This window comes from Alexandromys fortis, unplaced genomic scaffold (assembly GCF_014885135.2).
Source record: "Alexandromys fortis isolate MF-2015 unplaced genomic scaffold, M_Fortis_MF-2015_v1.1 scaffold_173, whole genome shotgun sequence".
Classification (NCBI taxonomy): domain Eukaryota; kingdom Metazoa; phylum Chordata; class Mammalia; order Rodentia; family Cricetidae; genus Alexandromys; species Alexandromys fortis.
In genome coordinates, this window is record NW_026068051.1 from 1,748,793 (window position 1) to 1,770,206 (window position 21,414).

Here is a 21,414-nt window from a genome sequence, read left to right on the forward strand (position 1 = left end):
AAAAAAAAAAGGCCTACAAATCTACAGCAGCACTGTGGGATAGACAGGCAGCATGCTGGAGCCTCTGCCACTTCAGCCGGACCTAACCTGCTCAAACTCGTCAACATACGTTCAAGGCAGCATCTAGCCCATAACATTCAGTACATAGTAAGTACTCAATAAAAGGGGGTTCAAGAACTGCAGTGTCAAATCCACATTCGAGAAAAGGCAGAGGATGTATCACATTCTGGAAACAGCATTTTTGGAGACAGGGTCTGTGCTGGCTAGTTTCAGGTCAACTTGACACAGGTTAGAGTCATCAGAGAAGAGAGAGCCTCACTTGAGACAATGCCTCCATATGATCAGACTGTGGGCAAGCCTGTAGGCTGTTTTCTTAATCAGTGATTGATGGGGTGGGGAGGAGTCTGTGATAGCTGGTGCCATCCCTGGGCTGGTCGTTCTGGATTCTAGAAGGCAGGCTGAGCAATGAGCAAGCCATGAGGACCAGGCCAGTAGCATGCGTCTAAGGCTCCTTCATCAAGCCCTGCCTCCCAGTTCCTGCCCTGACTTCCTTCAGGATGGACTACACCAGAGACGTGTAAGTCAAACTCTCCTTCCAACTCGCTTTGGGTCATGGTATTTTATTGGACCAGCAATAACCCAAACTAGGACAAGGTCCTGAACAATCCTCCTGCTCAAGCTTCCTGAGTCCTGGGGGTAAACACATGAGCCACATGCCCAGCTCTATACAAGAGTTGCCCGCAGCACTAAGGCTTCTATAGCTTTCCTCGTGGAATCTGTACATAACTGTATTGGTATTGGTATCAGCATTCCTGGCCAAGAGCGAAGCCTCAACTGTGTTGGGAACGTAAAAATGTTTCATACTAGCAAACAGCCAGTGTGACAAGGAAGCAGGTGAGTGGCATGGAGGGCAGACACTGCAAAGCAGACACTCTCTAGCACTGCAGAGATAGAAGCGCAGCCGGAGACGTGGTGGCTCGGGAGTTAAGAGTGCTTGCTGCTCTTCTGGGGGACCCATGCTGGGTGGCTCAGAGCTGCCTCGAACTCCAGCTCTGGGCATTCCAATGCCCTCTTGGGAAACCACTCCATAGCCTCCTGCCCCACATCTTTGGGGGGAAAAATCCAGTCATAGGAGCCCAACCAAGCAGCTTCATTCCTTCAGAAACAGTCTTTCTCGGTCACAGCTCACACACTCTCAATTATATAGGGTGCAAAACGGGGACCTGGCTGTCTGTTACAGACAGTGGCATCTTTTTATTGCAGCTGAGGATGGAGATAGCAGAATCACAGTGTAGGGTCGTCTACAATCAAGTCTGTTCCCCAGTCTTGGGATTCTTTCATTCTTTCCTTAACTTTAGTTCCATATCAAAGCCCAGAGACAGCCTACCCATTCAGGAGCCCATCTTAGCCACCCTGGAACAGAGGGCAATGCTCCCGAGAGGACACCTGGAGATGCTGGGAGCGCCTGGTGCTATGCTATGCAGGTCAGTGAGCGGTTACTTTAAACAACAGCATTCAAAAGAAACGTTCTGTGACGCCCAAACTGGTATCAGTAAGTGAGCCAGAGCCTCGAGCCAGACTGTGTCAGCTACGTGCGGCTCACACAGGGGTCAGCCTAGTCAGCTATGTGCGGCTCACACAGGGGTCAGCCTATCCTGGAGAAAAACTCTGCTCCTGGAAAACGGACAAAAGCTAGCTCCATCGGAAGGTTCCGGGCACTCGGGAGGCAGAGGCAGGTGGATCTCCGAGTTTGAAGCAGGCCTGGTCTACAGAAGGAGCTACCTACAGAGACCCTGTCTCCTGGAAGAAGACAGGAAAGTGGGTAGTTTGTGTAAACAAGTGGCTAGGATCAATTAAGTGAGACAAGAGGGGAGAAAAAAACGCTATGAATCATATATACGAAGTTCAGCCAGACTTAAAACTTCCCCTGTCCACCACTCTCGTTAAAAACCAACACGACTCTAGAGAGCACCATTCTGGTCACTCTCACCACAGCACGTAGCGCTATGATTTCTTTTGAATTTTCACATTCTTGGTCAACCTTCAGTTACAGGGAAGGGATATCAGTGTTGAACATTTCAGCACTGTTTTTAAAAGTACCATCATGACACAAGGGCCCGGCGCTCCGCTGCACAGTTCAGTGAACTCCTGCACAGATCAGCGAGACGGCTGGAGATGCCTCTCCCGTCTGCTTTTCATCTCCAAAGTCTGTGTACTCAGCAGAGTGTGAAGAGAGAGTCTCTGCCCCTCCCAACAGTCCCCCCACCTCCCTCTAGAGCCCCTGCAGCAGAGAGCAGGAACTAGAGCAAATGCTTTTGTGAATTAAGAGATCTCGTGAGCGTAAATTTGGTCAGGCTGCTCCCTTCTGCAGGCCAGACCCTGCCGCTGCCCCAGGATGTGAACTGTCAGTTTGCATAGCTGGTGATGACTTGCAGAGCCATCAGCAAAGGTGAGGACGGCAGAAACAAGAAAGATGCAAGGCTGGTGGAAATCATTTCACAAGGAAAGTTTCGGCCATCAGTGGGAGGAAGCTTTGAAAAATGCTGCCATTTCCGAGTCAGAATGAAGGAAAAATTAAATTACTGCCGGTGAGGCGAGCCAAAGTTGCATCTTCCTCCAGGGAGGGTTCTGATAATGGTAGACACTTGACAGCTGGCCTGAGCTGCTATCTTGTTCTAACAGTTGTTATGGTCTAAATAAATATTTCTGATAAGGGAAGAGAAGAAAAAATTTAAACAGTTTCATATTTTTATGTTTTTAAAAAGTACAGTGCCGAGCCAAACAGGTTTGGCGCTCCTTGTCACTGGGGCTACTGTCAGGGTTGTAAAGACTCTGGGCTGCAATCTGACCACTATCAGGATTTCAATTAGCCCATACAAAGCAATTCTTTGATGTAAATCAACTTACTAGGAAAATAAGTCTGCTGCCTCAACAACTGGCAAAAATACTGCCACACTGACATGAAAATGTCAAGAAAAAAAAAGCTATTTAAAACAGTCACAGGTGATAGTTTAATAAAGAGGCAGAAAATCCTGTGTTAAATGAGCTTTGTAAGCTGCAGAGGACTGACAATCAGATTTCAAACTCAGAGATTTCATTTTACCTTTTTTTAAATAAAAGAATTAAGCCAAACACCTCAGAAAAATAACAGATCAAAGAGCCAACATTTTAAAACCAAAAAAACCAAACCAACACAAAACAAAAAAGCCCAACTGTTTACTGGGTGACTGACAATTCCACAATCCCAAGCTGTAGAATCCCTGGAGGGTTGACTTGTTTTTAACCCTCGCTCTGATCCTATATATAGCACAGGAAAACAAGTCTGCCTTACTGTCTCAACCCAGTCTTCATAGCACAGAGTCTGTCACAGATCTAGACACCCCAGGAAGCTCACAGGACACGGGGAGACCCTTGCCTTATATGGACTTGCTGGCTGTCAGGTCTTCAGAGAGAGAAGTGGAGTCCCGAGAACACCCCCAGGCTCCTCAATCTACTGAAACAAGAATATCGACACTCCTAAATTTTCTCAGCCTCATACATTCCACTAGATGAGATGGCCAGGGGCCAAGACACAAGACAGGGTGGGAGGAGGGCAATGCCAAAAACGCAGAAGAGTAGAGACTCTCCATGGAACACTAAAAAAATGCCAGAATTAATTTTTATTTTTAAACAAGATTTGATTATTAATTGTCTAAAATGGAATTGGCATAATTAATGGAATTCATTATTTAACGTACAGAAAACCCCACAGAAGTCTGACTTGATGTTTTACATTGGGGATTCTGTCTCTGCTTGAGCAATCCAGGGACACTTTGTATCTTTTTGTGGTATACACTTTAGCATGCATTTGCAAACACCATGCCTTGACCAGAGGAAAGCTTTATCCAAATCCTTTCTACTAAATACCTTTAAAGAACAAAAATCAGGGGTCCAGCTCTGCTCTGTATTTGTGAAAGTCAGAACTTCAATTTTCCCCCTACGGGAGCCTGATCTGAATATGAAAGTATATAAATTGATATTAAAGTATGGTATTTTGAGAATGTTTCAAAGTAAGGTCAAACTGGTGTGCAGAACCCTACTCGGGAAGGCTGAAATAACAGTCTGGCTGAGGGGGTCTTAAGTGCAGCTGCCTCCAATTACTAAGCACATCCTAGCCCTGCTTTCTATGGGGAGAACAATACAAGAAAGGCCTTGAGTCAGAAATAAAGTCAGAGAGAACTTATCATAGGACAAATTGGATCAAGTATCACAGTGCTGTAGCCACCCTGGCCAGACACAGTTACCCGACGTTCACCATGACAAAGCCAAGTTCTCTGACAGTAATCAGCCAAGAGCGAATGGTGGTGAAGATGCTTCCTACAGCGCTCACCAAGAATCTGCAAGGATGCACACACAGCACAGACACGCCCACAGCGTCCAAACGGGGCTCACAAACACACTATTAGAAATTCATCGCAGGACCCCAATAGCTGTCACACTGGGCCAAACCTGCTCCATCCCCACACCCCCACTTCCCAGCCTCCAAATCCCACATGTCTTCAGAACCATTTTTTGTCAGATACAGTACATGGGAGACCAGAGATCACCCAAGCACATTATTCCGTACTGACCACCCTTCCTGCCTTCACCTGCATTCCATAAAGCCTTTCTTCCCCCTGATGACAAGCCTCTACCCTTCAACTCAAGACTCTTTGACTGGTACCAACTTGTATTCCTGGGAGTACAACCCTATTAAAATACAGTCCACTTGACAGATGTGCTGGACTTTGAGTTTACAGGGCCTGATAATGTACATGCTCTTCCATTCTTGTACCAACATCCACTTCTTTAACACCTGCCAGGACCGCTGAGGGCTACAACACAATCACATGCCGTCAAGTCCCCGCTGAGAAGCCTGCAGTGGGCCCAGTCTTACACAGATGTTCCACAGGAGACGAATGGATACACATTTTTGCTCAAGAATTAGCTGCCTGGCTATTAATTGTAAAATCACAAAGTAGAAGCTCCTCACTGACTGAACTCTGATTATTATTATTTTTTAAACATTTCTAACTTACAGAGATGGCCAAAGGCCAGAAAACTAAGGAATTGGAAGGAGACCCTCCCATTGGCTTTGCAGGTTCTAACTCAGCTGCTCTGGTCCCACATTTATACGATCCTGCTGTTAGACTACGCTTCCCACCTCAAAATCTGCTTGCCCCTGGTTCCCACTCTTCTGCCACTTTCCTTCCAGTCTGGTCCTGACCTCCCTTGACAGTCGGCTCTCCCACCCCCCACAACCCCCACAGATCCTCTGCTGTGTATCCAAGCAGGCCCTTGCCCCGCCCCCAAATCAGTCCAGTATGCGCAGCCCTGGCCAGCAGGAGTGGTCTCAATCTTCATCTAACCTGTCATCAGCCCCTCTGCCTCACCCTCTAGCTCTCAGGGCCTTCCCTTTCCCACTGAGGAAACTCTCTGATCATGGGCTGACACCAGCCTTTCCCTGCCTCGCCGAGAGAACACCGCAGCCTATTCTATGGTTGCTAGGATTCTGTTGCCATCCACTCTGCCATCTTACATTGTCTTCCCAGAGCCAAGAGCGTGGCTCTGTGCTCACGGAAGGGAGTTCCTACCTCTTTATGCTGAGTCCACACGGGGACTCCTTCAAGGGCAGTGGTCGGTATAGTTCTTGCTACACAGGTGACATGGATCCAGAATAGAAAGAGGCAGCCAAACCTCCTTCTCCCTTTATGATTAATTACTTTTTTATTAAAAATAGTTTTTTCATATAATATATTCTAATTATATTTCCCCTCCCCAAGCTCCTCCCAGCTCATCCCCATCCACACACACCCTTAATTGAGAAAGAGAAACAGGAAGGCACATGTATGAGTGCGAACCCCACAAATATGGAGGTGGTAACTGGGAACTTCTCAGCCAAACTGTAGACATCTTCAACCTCCCAATACTACATCAAAGAAGGGAGGACTCAGGGAATGGGAAAGTAAAAGGCATCTTTTTCTTTATGATATCCTCTGTTTTGGAAACTGTCCTCTATGTATTGCCGGCTGATGTCTGGGGACATAAGATCTGGTACTCTGACCCTTGCAAGCATCAGAAGCTAAGGGATGCTGAACACCCTACGACCACGCTCAGGCTGTGAAATGCTGTTCTAAAGAGAAAGAGATGAACAAAACACACTCTCAGTCTTGAAATTCTTACTGTCCAGTGAGGAAGCAAACAACCAAACCAAGCTATAGCGAGGAGGCAGAGAAGGGTGAGTGATGTTTATGCCAAAAACATTGAAAGTCATATAGGAAGGGACGACATGGACAGACATACAGACAGCCTGTCGGAGTCTAGGATATACCAGGAATTTGAACATGGCAGCAGAGGGAGGACGGGAGAGGGAAGTACGGCTCTATATGTGAGTCTGGAGCTGACCTTAGGGCTAGCATGAGTCAGACAGTCATCAGGCTGGACCATATGGTATCTGTTACAACTGCTCAGCTCTGCAAGTGAAGGGCGACAGCAGCTACAGACAGCACACAGATGCCAACTGTGCGACTGTCCTCGGCGACCAGCACTAAAATCTGATCTTATGGAATTGTCAGGTTCTATGAAACTCTTCTTCATTTGATTTTTTTTCCACCCTGTAAAAACATGAAGCTGTCCTTAGCCCGTAGGCTGTCTATGAACTGGGGGAGGCAGTAGCTCGCCAGCCCTGCTATAGTGTACACACAGGATTTCAAGGTGACAACTTGAACCGTCAGATGATAAACACAGCAGTGACTCTGCCCCAGGACTCTGGCAGCACTGGCTAGCTCCTGGCTATTCCATGCTGAAGACCAAATGAACACGGGTGTACATCCTGTCCTTCTCTTCACTGGAAAACTTACAAAGAGATGATATGCTACTCAGGGAATAAAATAACTTATTTCAGGCCACTGTGGTGAAATGACATTTACCTAATGTAGACATCCGTTTTGTGTTCATCGGTGGGCACTTGACATTGATGTGATCTGATTGGTGGAGCACAGTGAGCCTTAAACTAGCTGCCCAGCACTAACAAAGTATGTCCTTGATTAAGAGAATTAGGGAAGTGACCGAAGGCACCAGCTAATAAGAAAATATTCAGAATCATCAGCTATAATCAATAATGCCGGCTACCGTCGAGTGTCACGAGAATCGAGGCACAGAGCACCTGGGATGTCGGTTAGCAACCCCGAGCTCTCACTGGACCACACAGTCCGGGCCTCATCTCAAGCCAGGTTCAAAACCTACTCCGAGGTAAAGTCTGATGATATGAATTCAAATTATGAGGAAAATGTATACGCTTTTACTTTTTGTTTTTGAGAGAGGCTCTTGTTATGTAGCCCAGGCTAGCCCTGAACTCACAATCCTCCTTTCTCAGCCTCAGTACTCAGACTCCAGATGTGAGATACCATGCCTGATCTGATTTCACCAACTTCTTGAAAGTTGTATCAAAGAAGCTGTTTAAGAGAAAAGCGGAGAGCTTACCAGTACAACGGACCTTTCAAAAACCTGCTTTTTCACTCAAAAAGGGCTTGATTGTCATGATCCCAAAAGTCATTTGAAATCTACAACAACAACAGTCTTTGGAATCCTTGAATGGGTTTGTCATGAGTCCTGTAATCTTAGTCATACAACCTTTCTTAGGGGCACAATGATGTTTAAAAAAAAAAAAACAGGATTAGTTGAGATGTTTAGAAATTTAATTATAAATATTAATTATATATAATTAGTAAAATGTTAGCTATTATCTACTTGTAATGTCATTACACTATTTCAGTTTTTCTAAAATAAGCCTCCTACGACAGTTTTCCCAACTTTGCAATAATTCTCTGTAATTCTAGAACCAAAAAATTCAGAGATTGTATAGTCTGATAGTCTCATTTAAAAGATTCATTTTCTTTTTAATTGCATCTGAGTGCAGTTCCCCCTTGGAAGCTAAAAGAGGGTGCCAGATCACTTGGAGCTGGAGTTGCAGGTGGCTGAGCTGCTTACTATGGGTGCTGGCGACGAAACTCAGGTCCTTGGCAAGAGCAGCACATGCTCTTAAGGACTGAGCCACGAGGAGGTGACGCAGGTTGTACAAAGGATAAAGGCTGGGCTGGGAGAGTGCGGGGGAGGGGGATGAAGAGAGCTAACTTCCGGTGTTCTACAGTACGGTAGGGTAACTGTGGCTGACAGTGACTGATGGAATATTTCAAACTAGTAAACAAGGTTTTGAATGGTGCCTATACAAAGAGATGATCAACTGTCCGTACACTGACAGGCACGGCAGATAACTCGACCTGACCATCACAGCATGTGTGGAAAGCCTGTGATCTCCCCAACATGTTTATTACTATGTGAGAACTAAAATAAAAAGTTTCTTTTAAACAAGGGCACCAGAAGCAGGCCTTTGTTGTTCTGGGTCCTGTCTCTACCAGCCTTAATGGTAGTCATTGAAGCACACTGCTTAGTGTCTCAGAGCTTCAAATTCTTCACTTGTAAAATGGACAGTAAATAGGTAATGTCCACAGAACACAGCCTAACACATGTTTTTAAAATAAACAATACAAGTTCCCTGTTATCACTGGTCTAACTCACTGGAAGGCGTATGTGTATACAGCATCTATGTTCATTGTGAACATGAGTGTAACTTACCTATACTCCGTGACTGAAGCATACTATTCAAGATACTTATTTTCCCACTCAGGCAAGCTCTGTCTCCTCCTTTCTGAGGATGATCCCCCTTTTTGGTGTATCTCTCTTTAAATGTGTTCCTCTCTCCAACACTACTCCATCAATTGTGAAAATCCTATGCTGAGTCTACAACACACTGTGCTAAAAGGGGCATAGCAAGGAATAAAGAGAATAATTTCTGAAGCTTCCAAGCCATTTTAAGGGCAAAGGAGATTACAGGAGGCACCCTTCCAGTCCGTTTGCTCAAGAGGCTGGGAAACAAACTATTTCCTTTTCCTTCTTTTCTACTTGGATTTCATACGAGTTCCCAGACCCTCAAAGACAGATTCGGATGTCCATGAAATCTCAATACGTCTGTCTGAGGCCAGGAAAAACAAACAACAGTATGCTAGGATTTCAGACTGGAAGTACTTGAGGGGAAATTCGGCTTAGTCCAAAACGACTGAGTCGTTCCTCCCTATAGCAGAGAACTAAGTGAAAAGGCTCAGGTCTGCATGAAACTCTGCTACCCTGGAGCCTTCTCCTGAAGTCATTCTGGAAACCTGGCTGTAAATCCGGCAGTCGCGAACAGACAGTCCCAGTTCCGCCTTTTCCTCCAGACCTCGTACCTACACTCAGACCCTAACTGACCTGAAAGGTCTGTCTGTCCTGACCCCTCTCTCATGTGTCCTCTTCAACTTTTAATCTCAGCTGGTTGTGAAAATGGGGAAAAGTCAAACCCTCTCTTACGTGTGACAAATGTTTATTGTTGTTCCGGGCATTTGTTTGTTGGTTTCATTTTAGACAGGGGACCTCAGGCCTACTTCCTTCTTTCACGCTGATGAGTCTTCAGGTGCTCATCTGGTTGAATTAGATTTAGTTTATCTGAGCCTTGGATATCTGACAGAGTTCTCTGAGAACAAGGATACTTTCTCTATGAAAAAGAACCTCCTAGACAGATCAGAACCATGGCCTGCTCAGGAACTCAGATCCTCGAATGCCAGGTCCTAGACCAGGGGTGGGCATTTTCCTGTATGAGGCAGACAGCTTCTCCTCACAGGGGAAGGAAAGGGTGGCCGCTGGGTTATATTTATGGACCCTTTTCTGTCTCCACCATGTCTGTAACAGAGGATGCAAAGGCGCATATCTGGGCTTGCATCTTCCTCCCGAGTGCTGCCAGGCCACCGAGGCACACCCTCCCTTCCCCAAGTGGAGTGGAGGTAATATTCTGACCACTCAATGACACTTTCAGATTCACTGTGTAAATTTAGCACATTAATCTATATTAGCATTAACCCGGCCATCTATCCTAGTGTTAGAGCACGTCCTAAAAGAAAACAGAATTTGGGGTATACTCGGTGAGAGCAGTAGGTAGGGTCATTCACCCACAAATAAGACATTACTGATTTATGAGATGCCCAAAGGCGAAGTTCAAGAAACGACACTTATCTGCAAAGTTCCCACTTGCTTCTCAAGTAACTGTGGAATGGCGTCAGTAGCTATGGGCGTACTAGAGCTGGAAACTCTGACCTTGCCGTGATGGAAACTGCCAAGTGGACCCAAATTGATTCCTTTCTTTCATTTTTACTTTGTTTTGTTGTTTTCTGGCCACATTCCCTCTTGTAAAAATACTAAGAAGGGAAGGTGACTATGGGCACCTACCATCAGATTTAGTAAAAATCACTAGAAAAAAAAAAAAAAAACAGAAGTGTGATTTAATGATCTGAGAAAGTAAGTGAAAGTGTCAGGTCTGAAGAATTTAAAAATGGTTATAGGTCAAAGCATTAAAAACTTCTTTGGAGATGGAGTGGTTCTCGGGGAGCACCGCAAGGCATCTGCCTGGGGTTAATTGCAGCGCTGCGTGGCAAACAGTTAACAAGTGAGAATTGGAACACCCGGGAGGGGAGGGAAGTCTCTCCACACCATGAGAAATAAACAACAAAGGAGAAGTGTTTCCTTTGGCTTCCACCACCTCCCTTCCTAGAGCTCCGAGGAGCTGCAGGGAATGCCAAGGACTGGTTTTCTCTCAACTGCCTCTGAAACATTTGTCTTCATTACCACTCTTTTTAATCAGGGTTCCTTCTTGAGTGTTTCTGCTCAGCCCCTGAGGGGCAGCTCTGGTCTGCGATAAATCAGAATCCACACCGCAAGTCGCTAGTCAGCGCTCTGAGGGAAAGAAAAACAGACAAGTGCCCACCACCACCACCGGGGTGGAAGAGGCCCCAAGGCCCACAGGCCTCAAGAAAGAAGGGCCTCTGTGCAGAAAGAAGCCAGTGTGGGCCCGATGGGATGCCAAGGCAAAAGGTTTATTCCGAAATGGTGAAAACAAATTGGTCAGACTTAATTACAAAAGTGTGGAATATCATTTCATTTTAACTACAAAACGACCACAAATTTGTTTAATGAATTGTAATTTGTAGCCTCAATAATTTCACTTAAAACTTGGTAACACTAAGAAAAAGAAACCTCAGATAAATTAATTTTGACAAAGCCTACTCTTCACCTGTATTCAGTGATGTCATTAAGAAATAAACCATTCCAGTACTTGGACTCAGCGGTTAGGAGCAGAGGACCTGGGTTCAATTCCCAGCACCCACATGGCAGCTCACAATGGTCTGTAACTCCAGCTCCAGGGGATCTGGCATCCTTACACAGACATACATGGAGGCAGAACACCAATGCTCATAAAATATAAATAAAAAAAGAAAAGAAAAAAGAAAAAAAGAAGCTTCTAGTATGTACATCAGTGAAATCAGCATCAAAAAGTTAGAAAGACATAGTATTTTTTTATTTGAAAATATCTCAGAAATAACCTGAGTTAAATATAATTGGCTAAAGATCATTGATCTTTAAACAAGTCAACTGATCTTTAAACAAGTCATTGATCTTGTCAACTGAACTGGCTAGCGACAGAAATTCCTCTGGATCAGTGGTTCTCAACCTTCCTAATGCTTCGGCCCTTTAATACAGTCCCTCGTGTTGTATTGACCCCACCCATAAATTTATTTCATTTCTACTTCAGAACTGTAATTTTGCTACTGCTGTGAATTGCAAGGCAGTATCTGAGGCAGGATGTCCAACGTAAGAGAACTCTTGCTCTAGACCCTCAGAGTCTATGCACCACACATAACCTCAGACCTCATGCAAGGCTCAAAAGCTAGAGCACTAAAAAGATTTATGTAAACACAGAAAACTAACTTCCTTTATCTTTTTAAAGGGATATAGACTAGTCCTGTAGCAAGTCCTTCCTCGACACTAGGAGAAAAATTCTGCTACGGAATCATAGCAGAGGATTATGGGGATTATGCAAATAAGCAAGCTAAAAGTTGAGTCCGTGACTTCCAAAATAGATGTCAACTGTCCAAATGTGAAATTAAAACATTTTTAATTATCTAACTGTGGGTTGGGCTATTGAAAGACATTACAAGTAGCCCTCAGCCAAACACCTACTGTTTAGGAGCCACCTGCCCAGGAGCCAAGAGTCACTGTTGTTCTGACTACACTGCACCCGCCCCTTGATGTCTGTTTCGTGGCGATGCCATCGCCGACATGGCTGGGTCCGCATGGACCTTGTCCTTTATTCCGAGAAGCACCATTCCAAGGTAGTCAGTCAGGTGTGGTTCAGAGGCATGGATATTTGTTTTATTCCAATTTTACCGAAGATGATACAATACACAGCTAAGGACCTGGGAGGCATGAAAGCGAGGCTCGCATCCTAATCTACATCAGTTCCCCTTTGGAACCGAAACCGTGATTCAGAAGATCTCAGGAGAAGCATTTCCTGATGATTCTAGGATGCTCAAGGAGGGTATAAGGCAAGTACCATTTCCATCTCCACTCAAGACATCTGAGTCCAGCCTTTAAAACAGGCAGCAGGCAAAGGTCCTTGAGAACAGGAGTGACAACACAGTAAAGCTACGTTGTGGCTAGACGTTTCTTTTGGTTGTACGTGATAAACTGGGAGAAGCGGCAGTGTTACAGAGACTAATGGCTGTGGGACCAATCTGGATACTTGTGCATGCTCCGGGCAGGGAGTAATTAAGAAGCAGCCGTGTGGTTATTCTGATGAATGGGGTCTAAGGGATGTACTGACCATTCTTTTGGACATAAGAGTTAAAGATGACAAGGAAATTGTAGTGAATAGTTTCTTATAATTAACTGGGAAGGTATTTTGTTGGTTGGTTTTTTAAGGAGCCCTGGGAGTCAGAATCCACATACTTGCGTGATGATGATTAAGTATTGACAAGCATTTGAATGAGCTTTACATATAAGGGTTACACTTATTAAAAGCCGGTCACAACACTTGGTAGCGGTGAATGCAGTCTTTCAGCTGTCTCCCAAGTGTGTGGCTACAACTGGGCAGATGCCATGGGACAGCACCCCATACGCCGTGCCTTTGAAATGCCAGCTGTTGGCATGGCAGCACTCAGCGTGGGTGACGAGGCCGTGGAATATGGCATCACCTCTATGATCAAAACCAACAAGGCAAGAGGCTCTGCCGGGCGAGAGCAAAGTCACAGAGCCTCCTGTAGGCTTACGGGGAGTTTCTTTCTCATGTCAAGTCTGCAACTCAGCCTCACACAACTGAGTCATCGGCTGAGTGCAATGGTTAAGTCTGACTCCTGCAGACCCCTGAGAGAATGAGATAAACAGTTATTTCTTATATAGACAGGGAAAGACATAAAAAAAAAAGTCCACGGGTGAATAAGAGGTGGCAGGAACCTCTTCTTCAGCAGGACACCCACGAAAAGCACAGCCCTTCTATGCTTCCAGAGGGCTTCAGAGATGTCGAAAGCCCTAGAAGTTGAAAATCCAATCTGGCTGCTATAAAGCAGCCTGACTCAGACATACTCTCATTCTTGACAAGTACCCACCCACCGGCAGGACTGGGAGACACATGGCAGCCAGGCCAAGTTGTCAAAATTGATCATTATAAAACGTCCATCTTCTAAAACTACAACCTTTGCTCAATTCGCTGTTTTCCTTGGAAGAGCACTCTTCTGAGAGCCAGAAAAAGCTGGTGAGAACGGGTGAGGTTCGCTCTTGGGTTTCTAAGTTAGTAAGCACGTCAAGAATGGAAAGGTAAATGAACGGTGGCCTCGGAACGTGTGACAGCAAACAACAAATGAAGCATTTGTTAAGGTCCTCTACTTCAAAGAAATTCACAATTTAACACTCCCCAGAAAATGTCCTGGCCTTCTAGCTCACTGCAGCTCCTTCCTTCCTCTCCAGCCTCATGGCCCCAGCACAGTGCCCAGGCAACACAGAAAGTTCACAGCTAACTGCCTGATCTCATGATCCTCGACCAAACAGCACTTTCAAAAGAACTTCCTGTCTAGCTGTGCACTTGCGTGAGTGTTTCCTTGGCTCAATCAGCTGCCAACTCGAATCCATTCGGCGAAGAGCTGGCAAGCACTCAATACAGCCCCGTCCCCTCTCCACCCTGGGCCTGACATCCGGAAGTGACTTAGGAAGCACTCTAATGGTTACCAAATTTTTGGAAACTGACTTAGCTTTCCTGGGCAAGCCATGTGTTTAGGGGGGATGGACTCACTAATCATCACTTGACCTTGTGACAGACCAAAGGTTGCCCTTTCCCCTCTTGGGGAAAAGGAAGAAGAAAAGAAATGCAGCAGCTAGCCCGATGATGTAAATGCACAGTCCAGCGGGGAGGAGCCTGCAGACCACTGCTTTCCAGATGTGCGACAGGGCGGTGCACTAGGAGCACAAAGGAGACGAGGGTCTGCTGCAGACGCCGCAGGCTCGCGGACTTGCTCCTCTTCTACACCGTTTCCTCAGGTGCTGAGGACTCTCTATGGCTGTCAAGTGACTCAGGACAAGCGAAAAGTGAAGGGTTTGTACATCACTTACCAAATTCTGTCTCTGAAATAAAGATACCTTTCCCACTGTATGGCTGTATTCGGCAATGGCTGTGGCGTGATTTGGCCACATATCGACGGCCCTCACACCCTCTGCCCTTCATTATCTTGTGCAGCGACCAAGTCGAGTCAGGGACCTGAAGGAGGCTCTGAGCACCACGACCCCTCTGTCCCCATTCTGAGCCATGGGTGAAGCAGGCCCTGCTTAGGCCACCTTCCTAGGGCGGCTTCTATGAACTCACCCTTGACTCATGCTTCTACTGGTGGAAGTCTTCCAAAAGAAAAACCCATTTAGTTGTCAGATTTACACTATCAAGGAATCTCTAAAATGAATGAGTTCTTTAAAAGAAAAGCCAAACTTGGGGTAATTACATTCAAATTCCTTAATCATATTTTCCGAGCTCAGTGGGAATTGTGGTGTTTCTCTGTGGGATGTCTTCTCCAAAGCCACACAAATGCTCTGCAGATTTTCCCTTCAAAGGGCCATCTACCAGAAGGACTTCCTCTGGGCACAGCCAGATTTTCAGGAGTGTGCTCCTAAGTCATCCTTTTCAGACGGAATCATAATTTCCCATCCAAGTCTTCTCAGTTCTAGTCTCTTGAACAATCAAGTAAAAAGAGAAAGGAATGGAGATGGTGGGTGAAAGAGAAAGGGAGGGAGGAAGGGAGGGAGGGAGGGAGGGAGGGAGGGAGAGAGAGAGGGAGGGAGGAAGGGACACCTAAACAAGTACTAAGCATTAGTTTTAAATCATGGTGGACACGCCAGCTTAAAGAGTCCTTATTTGAAACACTCAAGCTCAGAAGTACCTTACTTTCTGAATGAAATGTATATATAGGCTTAACTGATTAAATATTCCTAATCAAAACACCCAAATGCTCCAATAGCTCACATTTTTTGAGCAGTACACTGGTAGATTTCAGAGTAGGGAGAAGCCTACTCTAACTGTGGTAACACCTGTCCACTTCCATCTCTAGAACATCACACAATTGGGTCCACGTGAAGTTGCAGTCCCGTCTTCCACAGAAATTTCTATATGCTACTCATGGTAACGGTATGATATGATATCATGAGAAGAAAACAGGGTCAGTATGATTGACAAAATAATTACAAATAGAAAATGTAGCTGGTAGCCATTCATTGCATACCACACCCGAAGCAGGAGCTAGGGACAGAGATGATCGCCGAGGCCACCCAACCATGGTTGTCTGAGAGAATTCAATGCTAAATCTTGGATCAACCCAGGTCCTTGCACAGAGATACAACCAGAAGCAGACAATATTTAACAAAAGCTTAGCCAGAAAGGTCACTAAATGTAGCAAGTACTGAATTTGTCAAAACAATGTGGATCAAATATCACCCATGAAAATGTCAAGGAACTTCTGCCTTCTGTGTGATGGTTAGATGGTTAGATAGATGTAGAAGATGGCCCCATTCTCTTAAGGTCTTCCATGATAGAAAATTTGTGTGCCTGTGATAGAGGAGGACAACACAGGGTGTTTCTTTGTCTGCTTGGGAAAACAGCCCAGAAATCTTAGCACATTAGATGATCTCGGTACCATGTAGTAACACGCGTCTAAATGTCTAAAACTGGTAAAATGAATTTGCACTGCTTCCCACAAAGGAAAAGCCCCTAGTCCTGAAAGAGTTAAGAGACCAAAATTAGACACAGTTCATGTTAAAGGTTAGAAGAATAATCAGTCACTTGAAAAACACTACATAAACATTTTTCCGGATGCAATTTTCAGTCCAAGGATACATTTCCCAGTAGAAATCAACAGCTAAAAAGGAAATCATTTCGTCTCCGTAAGTGCCAAATTGTATCCTGATTTTCCCTGGTCTGGCTCAACTTTCAAAACCAGTGGTTCAACTTCTGCAATCTTTCACCCAATGACTATATAAACACATCTTACAAGACAGACATAATCCTTGGGTGGGCCAATTTATGTTGGATTATGAAAATACTTAAAATACAAAATCGTATAATGACTGCTGTCCTTGAGTTTTTCACTAAAAAGAAAGGGGGGAAGCCATTTAATATAAGGCAGTGGTTTACACAAAGAGGATGGGGCACGATCACTCTCCTTTTTTTTCCTCTCCCCGTCGGTACCTCAGAAGGGAAATAACACTAAAGAACTGTGTTTTTAGCCCTGTGATAATCTGCAGTCTGTGAGTGCAGTTTTGAGGTACCCGCATGCAAGGCAGTCACCTACACAACTGGAATGAGTTAAGCTGCTCGCAACAGGCAAGAAAAATTTCACCCTTGGAAGTATGTTGGATCTTCTGTATTTGGTCAGAGGTTATGGAAACATTAGTTTTAAGGATAAAGTAATCTTAAGTAAAAACCAAAAGATTCATTCAGAATTTATTACTGCCCTCACTCCATACATTTCTCAGAATATACAGGATTCTCCCTAACAACAGTCGGGCTGAATCCCAACCTTTATAACTAGGAGAAATCATACATTTTAAACCTTCACACAAAGGTGAACTCTGTTTTTCCACTTCTTCCTTGATATTCTAGTGATTTTACAGCCAGCTAGAGCAGGCATCCTGAAAAAGTACCTCTCCAGCATGAAGCATGAGGCAGACAAGAATTTTAACTTTTCCTCCAATGGATAAAGTTATGTAAAAAGAAGACATTTTGGAAGTCTTTGGAGAGCATAGAATAAATCATAGCTGTAAGACCTGGAAAGGTTTGGTTGAGCGTAAAGAGATTTTCACATCTGTGCCTGTCCATCCCTGCCTCGGGAATAATGGATCTCCCAGACCAGTCACAGAAAAATGCTGCAAAGCGCCATCCTTCACCAGCAAAACTTCAGAGCTGCATTTGTGAACGCGGCATTTCAGCAGACGTTACCGAGAGCTACATCAAACATCCAGGGAACTAGGGTAAAAATGACTTTGCAAAAACCACAAAGGGCTGTAACAAAGCACAGTGGTCAAACAGCTGGGTGAATAAACTTTTGGGGACACAGGGTGTCCCTAAAATCTTCTGATGTCTATATTAGCTTCATCCTTGCTTATGAGCAAACAGAAGCGTAACCGAGGCAGTATGCACGCCGGAAAAGAACGCACAAGAGAGTTTTCTTTCCTGTGCAGAGCGGCTGCTGGGGGCTACTCATCTCTTTCAACGAAAGACCTGAATACAGGAGCGCCTTAGGGATGGGTTTCCCCATCAACTGACTAGTTCTGTGCAAATGGGCAGAAAGGGTATACTTGAGTATTTTCATTTAAATGTAAAACATTTGAGGCCAACCTGGGAAAATAGGTTGAAGTATCTTAGGGAGAAAAAGTACTGAAAATATAAAACTTTCAAGTTGTTTTCCAAAATCAGAAGGTCTTCAACTCTGAAAAGAACATACCTATACATAGGAAGACATTCAAGGGTGATTCTTTAAATCTACGTTTTCAGTTCAAATATTTTGCATTCCTTTCTCATTTAAGACACTCCCATGAAAGGCGCCATTATTTGTAAGTGAAGAAAGAAAAAGGAATTTGTCTTCCTTTTCTCCACTCCAGGATCTGCCATTGTCACCTGGATCTATTTCCAGGAAGCCAATATTCATTAGGGTTAATCTGCCTACTAAATGAATAAACAAAGGATTCTCTGTCACTCAGAGCCCAGGTGAGCTGATAGCATCTTCCAACACAGAAAAGCATCTGTACCTTACTGTTGAGGAAATTACCTGCTGCAACCCCACACCTGGGATAAGTTGGCAGGCAGATCAGTGAAGCTGAGCAACATATAGAAAATGGACTATAACCATGTTCTTCAAAGGATTAAAAAATCACCCATGTTTTAAAAATGAAGAACATTTTCATATAAGTTTTCATGAAGGAAAACTAGACCGAAAGGAAAAAAAATCAAGTAGAATCAAGGTAATTTCCCACTCCGTTTCATTCCCAACCCAAAGTAAACCAGGGCCAATGACCCAACATTAACACACTGTGCAGTATAAAGAACTGAGAGACAAAGGTGAAGGCCTCCGTGGATAGTCAAGAACTTGAGAGTAACATTCTAAACAGTATGACATCAAGAAACTAAGAAAGGTGTAATCACGCCTTTTCTAGACCGATAAATTCAGACCAAGCAAAGTTACATGACCTTGGTGGTTAAACATAGCAGGACAAAAACCCAAGACCAACCTATGTTGAATTATTAAATTAGTAACAATTAATATTAATAATTAAATTAGCAATGAACTAATATTAATAATAAATAATAACTGTTACAACTTATGGCACAAAATCCCAGGTCTGAGAAATGATTTTGTTCTCTAGATAATCCAATAGGAAACCACTGGTGTTGAATAAACATGAAACAATGTGAACGAATGAGGCCAGAGATATGGGACTTGGTGACTTTGCTCCAGACTGAGTGTGGGATGTGCGTGGGGCGATACAGTCCCAGATACAAGTTTTCAGCAAAACTGCGGAAACTACTTGTGCAGATGTACGCACACACGTGACACGGCCACGTCCATTCATAAGCCTGCGAACAGTGACAGGAGATGATCCTCGGGACTCAGGTCTGAAGGAGGCCAGGGTGTGAAGCCGACTGAAATAAGAGCAGCTCCATAAACCTGGATGTCGGTGACAAGCAACCAAAATGCTGCCCTTGACACAAGGCCCCTTAAGTGGCTGACACAGGTGCTGTTTCTTTATTTAGCTTCTAAACGTGGAAAGGAAGAAGCCAAACTACTGGGTAGGTTATGCATCGTTCTCTGGAGAGACTAGGAACCAAGGAACGAGACGACTGAGCAGAAGGGTAGTCGACATTTAAATGCTGCCTACTGTATGTCGAGCCCCCTGTGAAAAGTCCTGGGTTTGCTCAAGAGTGATAAAAACCAGATTCGCTCTCCGTATACCCTACGTCATCATTACTTGTGGAAGCGGGCGCTTTCCAGCCTCACCGGGTACCCTAACAGTTTTCATGCCACACACGTGGGATCGATACCAGATACGACAAACATGCGGAGAGGTGTGTTCACCTGGGGACACCATCGTCTGGGAAGCCGCACGTACTTACGGCACTTGAGGAGATGTTGAGGAGAAAAGGCAGAAAGGACAGGATCAGAACACGCCATCTTTCACAGTCTTCACCTGTCTGGTCAGGTTTTCAAAGATAAGTCATTTAAAGATAAATGCAAACAGCTCGTGATCTCCACTGGCCCGCGCCGGAGTATTGATGGAAGATGCTGTACGTGAGTGTCATACATGTGTTCTGAAATCTATTTTCACTGAGAGTGGTTTGGGGAGTATGTGGGAAAATTCAGCATGTCGGTTTAAGGAAATGGGTATGGTTTCCCTTTTAAGACCCTAAAAAACCATATGGGAGCAAGATAATGTTTGTCCTGACCTGCCAAGATCCTGTGGCGCTCATCCCGGTCCACACCGCATTCCTGAGGAGAAATGCTCACACTGGGGCCTGGCGGGGTGCAGATGTGTGAAAATGTGTGTACTCGGAGAACTCCCTCCGGGCCTCACATCTTCGCAAGCTCAGCACATGGCTCCCCCAGCCAACAGCAAAGGAGGCTTCCAAGTCCACTCTACTTTCCTTTAAGCTAGTGTCTGGACGCAGGAATCGAGAGAAGGTTTTGTTACTTGGCTCAAAGCCAAGAGGAGCCTCCTGGCTCAACTTGCAATTCTTAAGCCACATCAGACTCTGCTAACTCTTTCCTTACTCACCGAGCCATCTCAAGAACCAGAATTTGTTCATTCTTACTGAGTCACCGGCAGAATCACATACATTTTCGGCTATTTAAATCATGACCACATTAAATGTGTATGTGTGTGTGTGTGGTGGGAGACACCTAGAACTTAGTAGTTAGGAGTACAGTTCCAGCACCCATATCAATAAGCAGCCCCTGTAAGTCCAGCTCCAGGGGATCTGGTGCCCTCTGCTGGACTCTGCAGACACAGCACTCATGTGCAAAGGCCACCCCATACAAATAAAGATAAAATGTTTTAATAATAGCTATGAGAATTCACATAAAATAATATTTTGTATACCATGTAGGAAAAAATCCCTAGAGACGTATAAAGGAACAAACAAAAACTTATCAGTAGCCAGAAGTTTTACTTCATTGTTAAAATCTGATTGGCAGAGGGCTGGAGAGATGGCTCAGTGGTTAAGAGCATTGTCTGCTCTTCCAAAGGTTCTGAGTTCGATTCCCAGCAACCACATGGTGGCTCACAACCATCTGTAATGGGGTCTGGTGCCCTCTTCTGGCCTGCAGGCATACACACAGATGGAATATTGTATACATAATAAATAATTTTTTTTTTTAAAATCTGATTGGCGCCTTGTTATACCCTGCTCAGGGCAGCCTGGAACCTGTGATCTTTCTGTTTCAACCTTCCAGGTGTGGGCAGTACTGGGAGTTCAGGTGGACAGTCCCATCCAGCTCACACTAGCACAGGGTGAGCTGTGTGTATGGGGTGTGTGTGTGCAGGCATGTGTATGCACGTGTGTGTGTGTGCACGTGCGTGCACTCCAAAACTGAGGAAACCAGGGACTGCTTTCAATTCAAGGAAAAGGAAGAAACCGTCCACGAACAACAGCACGTTGGAAACAGACCTGAAAACTCATGCATACTTATGTTCAAGTTCCCATCCTGAGGAGAGTTCACAGAAAGCTACAGACTTGAGTCTTGTGAGCTTCTGGACTGTGACACACAAGGTTTTTTTTTTTTTTTTGTAAATGAAGTTATTTGACCTTAAAGGCTGGGAAGTCAATGTCCTCGTCACTGTCTTGCTAGCAATTGTTGGCTATTTCTATCTTTAGATGCACTAACAGAATTCTAAATTTGGTATTTTCATAGGAACTGCATTAAAAATTTAAATTTAGAAAAACCTGCATTA

General features: G+C 44.7%; 1 protein-coding gene and 1 long non-coding RNA gene across 10 annotated transcripts in view; one reads left to right on the top strand and one right to left on the bottom strand.

The window, feature by feature from the left end:
- The window catches only part of Bcas3 (BCAS3 microtubule associated cell migration factor), a 480,559-nt gene that overhangs the window by 207,881 nt on the left and 251,264 nt on the right, over positions 1 to 21,414 (bottom strand). The window lies entirely within an intron of this gene.
- LOC126487021 (uncharacterized) lies at positions 21 to 21,274 on the top strand. 2 transcript variants are annotated; one of them, XR_007588254.1, is made up of 3 exons: positions 21 to 577; positions 1,359 to 1,484; positions 13,903 to 21,274. It is a non-coding gene; the product is annotated as an uncharacterized lncRNA (long non-coding RNA). The 2 variants fall into 2 exon arrangements; XR_007588253.1 differs by lacking the exon at positions 1,359 to 1,484.